Raw genomic sequence first — 6000 nt, 5'->3', positions numbered from 1 at the left:
ACATGTTGATCCTATCTTTGAGGAATTTCTAGATAGGTAAAAAGGATAACAATGAAGCAGTTAGTTTCAACATCGTGTGGTAAATTCTAACTCTGTGATAAAGAGAAACCTTGGGTGAAATACATGCCCTCGAAAAAGGAACCAAAACCAGCTGGCTTGTGTGTGTGTGTGTGTGTGTGTGTGTGTGTGTGCATGTTTTGGAGTAAGGTGATAGGAACTACCACCATACTTCTAATTAAGAATCAGTGTTATTGATTACTGAATAGTGAGATCCTCCTTTTTCATCATCTTATGACAGATGCACCAGATTAGGTTGAAAGTGGTCACTTCCCCCTTATCAGGACTTTCACTAGAACAGTCCCCTCAGTCTGCTTGTGCTAATAAAGAAGAACAACATCGTGGAGATAAGATATCTGTGATAAAGATTTTCTGTACTTCTTTACTTTCTAAGAAACTCGCTGTCATCCAATAGTAAATAATAATAATAATAATAATAATAATAACAACAATACTTAAATTCACTTTGGGTTTTATTTGGCCTCTCATCCAGGCCAGGCTGTAAATTCTGGCTCAAGCACTTCTCTGCTCATTCCAGGAAATCCCAGATGCCATCTTGAGAAACTTTTGAATCTGTCTGCAGGGCTCCCTTGGATCCACCTTTGGAAGGAATGGGAGACCATTTATTTAGGTGAAAGAAGAGGCCAGCCTTCTCAACCATATGACAGGTTGTCCAAATGTTGTCATATACATATTTGGTATTCAAAGCTTATGGAAGTCATCCTCATTCTCACTCTAGATATGGCCTGCTTTTGTCTATTGAAAGAGTATTCCTTTCCTAATAAACTTTGCTATGATTTTCACTATTTTAAAAAGTTTGTGGAAATTCAATCAGGAAGCAGCTTCTGAGTCTGTCTGCAGACTTGAAGTGTAAGTTACGAAATTTAAACTCCTATCTAAGATACAGATAAGTGATTTATTGTTCAAGGAAAAGGAATTCAAGTTATCCTAACCTTAATGGTTTTCATCAAACAAGATTATCAGAAAGCAGCAGTCTTTCTCCTCCTCCCCCGGTAAAAAACGTTTTTTGGTTTTTTTTAAACCCTAGTTTTCAGGCAATGTTCTCGGCTTATACCCAACAATTGATACAGCAAAAATAAATCGTAAGTACATAAGTAACAATTATTTTAAATTTATAGTTAAGCCATTAATAACTCACTATATGGGTCAATAACCTCCTTGATTATATAACTAATCAAAAAAATTCATTTATAACTTAAATCTGAAAAAATCATAAGCTTTTATCTAAAGACAAAGCTACAATTCTTCATGTCTTTAATCACCTTGCCTACCATGAAGCCCATAGTGCTAAGGTTCAAACACACTAACTACATCAGACAGATCAGCCCGGTCAGTGTCCCTCGAGGGGTGCTCTACAGATCTCCACCGCAAAATGCTTTTCACAAAATTTGTTTAATGGCTACAGGTGTTAGGAAAGAAATTTGTAATTCCACTAGCCTATTAACAATTGTTAGAGATTCAACAATAAATGTTTGGATTTGCTTTATTCAACTTTTTGTAATCTTATGCGAGCACAGAAAGAACTTGGCCTTTGCCTAATACCTGTTATCCCAGAGTACACAAAGTTGGAATAACTGACCTAGGTCATTGACTGATTTATTTCCCTTCTCTTTCTAGAAGTTCTTGTTTTTCCTACTTCTATGAATATCTTTGATTTACACATTTTATGGTACACATAATAAAGAAACTGTGCATATGGGTATGTCAGTGTTTATGTGTTTACATATATGTACACACAAAGACAGACAGAAAGGTACACGTTCTGCTCTGCTCCTTTTCTCATGTCCCTGTTGCTATTCCTTATTTATGTCTTGTGGTGCCTGTGTATCTGAGAGTAAGAAGTCACCATTTCAATTGGCCTTCCCCAAATGCTGGCCCCTTCTGTTCCTGGCAGGCCTGTACATGAACAGAGCCTTCTAGGGAAAACCCAGAGTCCTTCAGGAAGTGGTATGTGATGAACACTGTAGTAACTGGCCAGTTTCCTTCTGAGTCAGGGCTGCCACAAGGGGGTCCCCAGGAATTGACACTTCTCTGAGAAAATGTAGTGATGATCATGCTGAGGTCGTGACCGCCTCTTTTGCTTAGTTAAGGGCCCTCTAGGGCTTTTCCCAAGTCACTGAGTGAATAGAATCCAAACCAGATTTCAGCCCAGGTCCTCCCTCTCTCTAAATTCCCCTTGTTTCCTTGTTTTAACATGTCCTTCGAGTAGCTTCGGTGTCTGCTTTTGGTTTCCCATCTTTCCACCCTAAAAAGCATGTTCCTGTGTCACATCCAAACAGCATTCTAAAGATGTCCCCAATGTCCCAGAGGGTCAGTTTACATTTGCTTCTAAATCTTTCCCATGGGGAGACTGAGTTGAAAGGGTGGTTAAAGAATACCATATGCCCAGGGCAGACGTAGTAATGCTGTTTAGAGACCTTTAAATTCTCTTCCCTACACTGCCTTCAGAGGCTCAGCTCTGCCAGCCTGTATTGGGCTGGTTTCTACAGAAAATGCATCCATGTTGTTTTATAAGAACCTAATGCTGGGCCAAGCATGACGATTTATGCCTATAATCTCAACTACTCAGGAGGCAGAGATGGAGAGGATCAATGTTCAATGGGCAAAAAGTTAGTGCTAGCCCCATCTCAATCAATAAGCCAGGTGTGGTGGTGCATGTCTATAATTCCAGCTATGTGAATGGCATAAAAAGTAAGATCACAGTCCAGTCCAGTCCAGGCAAAAACTCAAGACTCTACCCCCAAAATAACTAAAAGCAAAAAGAGTGGGGTCATGGCTCAAGTGGTAGAACACCTGCCTAGCAAACACAAAGTCCCTGAGTTCAAACACAGTACTGCCAAAAGAAAAACATTTAAGAACCTAAAACTGTTGTAAAAGAATTCAAGAACTACTGATTTTATCAAGTCCATTTCTGTTTCATGCAAAAATAATTCTTAAGTAACAATGACCGTGCCTCCCAGGTGTGCTCACATCTGTGTCTGTTTCTTTCACCAGACTGCTTGTATCTTAAGCAACTGGGTCATTAGCCAGCTTCTACACACTCACTGCCTAGTAAAGCCAGGAACATACATGGTTCTTAAAAAGTGTGTGGTGAGTAAATGGAGAAATTAAACACATGTTCTTTGGGAAAAAACAGTAGATTTTTTTCACTTGGGAATGCAAAAGCCAGGACATTAAAGGTTTAGGTGACCCACTGTCATATCAGAATGTGTGTTCTCAAATAAAACATGCATCCCACCCATCACAACCAAGGTACATATCTTCTGGTCTGTACTCAGTGACAAGAGGAGGTAGATGTCACCTGTATGATGGTGTTCTGGCAATGCCAGACAAACAAGAAGCAGAGAAACCTCCAGTTCATATTCCTTTCCAAGTTTTCATTTGTGGCTGAATCTGCTGAGATTTCAGAAACATTGGCCAGTCTCTCCTTCATCAGCAGCTGTCTGGGAAGTTCCCACCTGGGGAATAACTTTGCAAGCTAGAGACTTTCTTCTTTTTGGAATACTCTGAACAGCTCTCAAGCCATCTGTGCTCTCCAGAGTTCCTCTTCAAAAGATGGAAAACTGTGGCCCAGTGAAAGGCAGTGAATCACCACAGGCTGCCACTGGCCCTGCTGCAAAGTCAGCACACAGTCAAGTCTCAGTCAAGACTGCTTTCCTAGCGACAGAGGTCAACATGAGAAGGAGATCAGGAACCAGTGTAAAAATCAGTTAGAGATGAATCAACTTGGGATGTAACACATTTGTACACAAAAGCAACGCTAGGAATCTTTCTGTATAGCTATCCTTAACTCAACTAGCAAAAACACTAGGTCTTTCTTACTATGCTCATGGCTTCTCTTCAACAAAATTAGAGATAAGGGCAGAACAGGTTCTACCTGGAAGCAAGGGAGGCTGGAGAGAGAGGGTGGGGGAGAGGGGCAGTGGGGAGAAATGACCCAAACAATATATGCACATGTGAATAAATGAATGGTTAAAAAAAAAAGACTGCTTTCCTTTCAACATCCAGTACTGCTTTTTACTGGACTAAATTTGTCACTTAAAAAACAAATCGATAGTTCTCAAACCTTGACTCAGCAGAAATCTCTGGCATGCTTATTATAAGATTGTATTTTAGCAGAAAAATTGGTAAAATCTGAATAAGTCTGTAGCTTATGAATAACAATGAAATGTGGGTATGTAGTAAATCAACATAAGCCTTCTGTTTGAAAGCAGTTGAAAGGAGGAACTCAAACAGATGTTTGCATACCCACACTAATGGCAGCATTATTCATGATAGCCAAATGTAGAAATAATCCAAGGGTTCATCAATACATGAAAGGATAAGCAAAATGGAAATATTTACTTGCAATGAAATATTATTTAGTCTTTAAAAAGGGATGGAATTCTGATGCATCTGATACATGCTACAGTGGGAAAGAAACTTAAAGACATTATGTTATGTGAAAATAAGCCAAACACAAAAGGACAAATACTGCATGATTCCCTCATATGAATGTCAACAGTAATTAAATATATACAAACTGAAAACAGAATGGTGGCTGCCAGAGGCTCAGAGGAGGAAAGAATGAAGAGTTAGTGTTAAAAGAGTTTCATTTTGGAATATGGGAAGGTTCTGGTTGATGGCAACAGTTGCACATAATACAAATGTATTTAAGGCCACTTAGCTGTATACTTTTAAATACTTTATATAACCATAAATGACATAAAAACATTGTTATGTATATCTTATGTCAATTTAAAACAATTAGACAGAATGGGATAAAGGCAAAGGATACACTAAATTCTTGATGCTGTTTGTGCAACCTTTTTTTAAATCTAAAAATTATTCCCACAAAAAATTTACTTAAAAAAAATACACACACAAATGGACCAGAATATCGACATCACCACCAAGGCAAGGAAAGCATGTTCCTGGCCTCCACGCTGAGCTGCATCAGAATCTCTGGGGTTGAGGTAAGAAAGATACATTTTAAAATATGTTCTAAAATTCAAGAGCCACTATTTCTTTAAGACATTCCTAATAAATGTTCAGATCATCACTTTTCTTCCTCCCTCTTCAGGCAGTGATTGGGTGTTGTGAGAATTCCTGAGCCTCCGCATTCTTAGGAGGTCGTTGCTGTACCACTGTGCTCTCGTCAGATTCTGAACTCAGCATGGGCTGCTGGGATTGTATGTGACCTGGAACTAATGCCATTGCCAGGTACCCACCCTCTTCCCTAGACCCTTCCTATGGCTTCTGCTTTCCCTCCACTTCCTCTCCTCTACCTTGTAAAAAGTGCTCCTTTCTTGGGAAATTTAGTAACCATGAACTGATTGGGTCACGACCAAACTTACTTCTCTCTCTTTCCCTGGGTCACTTTCATTGACCCCTTCAGCAAGGGTCAGAGCCAGATTTGTAACTGAATACAAGAACAACAAGCAGGAAAAGGTGACAAGAACATGAGGCTATAAAGCCTTCTGGTCCCAACACTACACTCAATAAAAAGGAAGAAACAGGCTGCTCTGATGGGCATGGGATATTAGACTGGGAGGCCAGTGAGTAAGTCCTGCTTCCTCCATGAAAGCCAAAGCTCTTCCCTTCTCAGGGTTTCTGTTTACCATTTGTAAAATGGTAGAATTGGAAGAGAAAAGACTCCAAGAGCTTCCCCAGCTCTGAAATCCTGTAATTGAATAAAGTAAAACCACCCTGACCTAAAGTAAAATGGCCATGATCCTCAGGAAAAAACTTGTACTGTTGTTAGCCCAAACTTTTTGAGTTTCTGGCACTAGGATGACTCCAGGGAAGTTTCTGAAAGCGAGAAAATTCAACTCTTCCAACTCCTCTCAGAAGGGGTGTGGAGGGAAAAGAGGCAACAGTGACCTGCAAGACAGTCCAAAATGAATGTGTTCTTTGTATGTGTGTGTGTGTGTGTGTGTGTGT

At 39.7% G+C, this 6000-nt stretch overlaps 1 long non-coding RNA gene across 1 annotated transcript in view; it reads right to left on the bottom strand.

Moving 5' to 3' along the window:
• Window positions 1-512: 512 nt before the first annotated feature.
• Window positions 513-6000, bottom strand: part of LOC141417540 (uncharacterized) — an 84624-nt gene continuing 79136 nt past the window's right edge. The window contains exon 3 of the long non-coding RNA XR_012442178.1: window positions 513-657. This is a non-coding gene — a long non-coding RNA (uncharacterized lncRNA). The remainder of the gene's footprint in view (window positions 658-6000) is intronic.

Source organism: Castor canadensis, chromosome 2, assembly GCF_047511655.1.
Source record: "Castor canadensis chromosome 2, mCasCan1.hap1v2, whole genome shotgun sequence".
Taxonomy (NCBI): Eukaryota; Metazoa; Chordata; class Mammalia; order Rodentia; family Castoridae; genus Castor; species Castor canadensis.
Note: the sequence above shows the minus strand (reverse complement) of the source record. Positions and strands in the feature narration are given on the sequence as shown.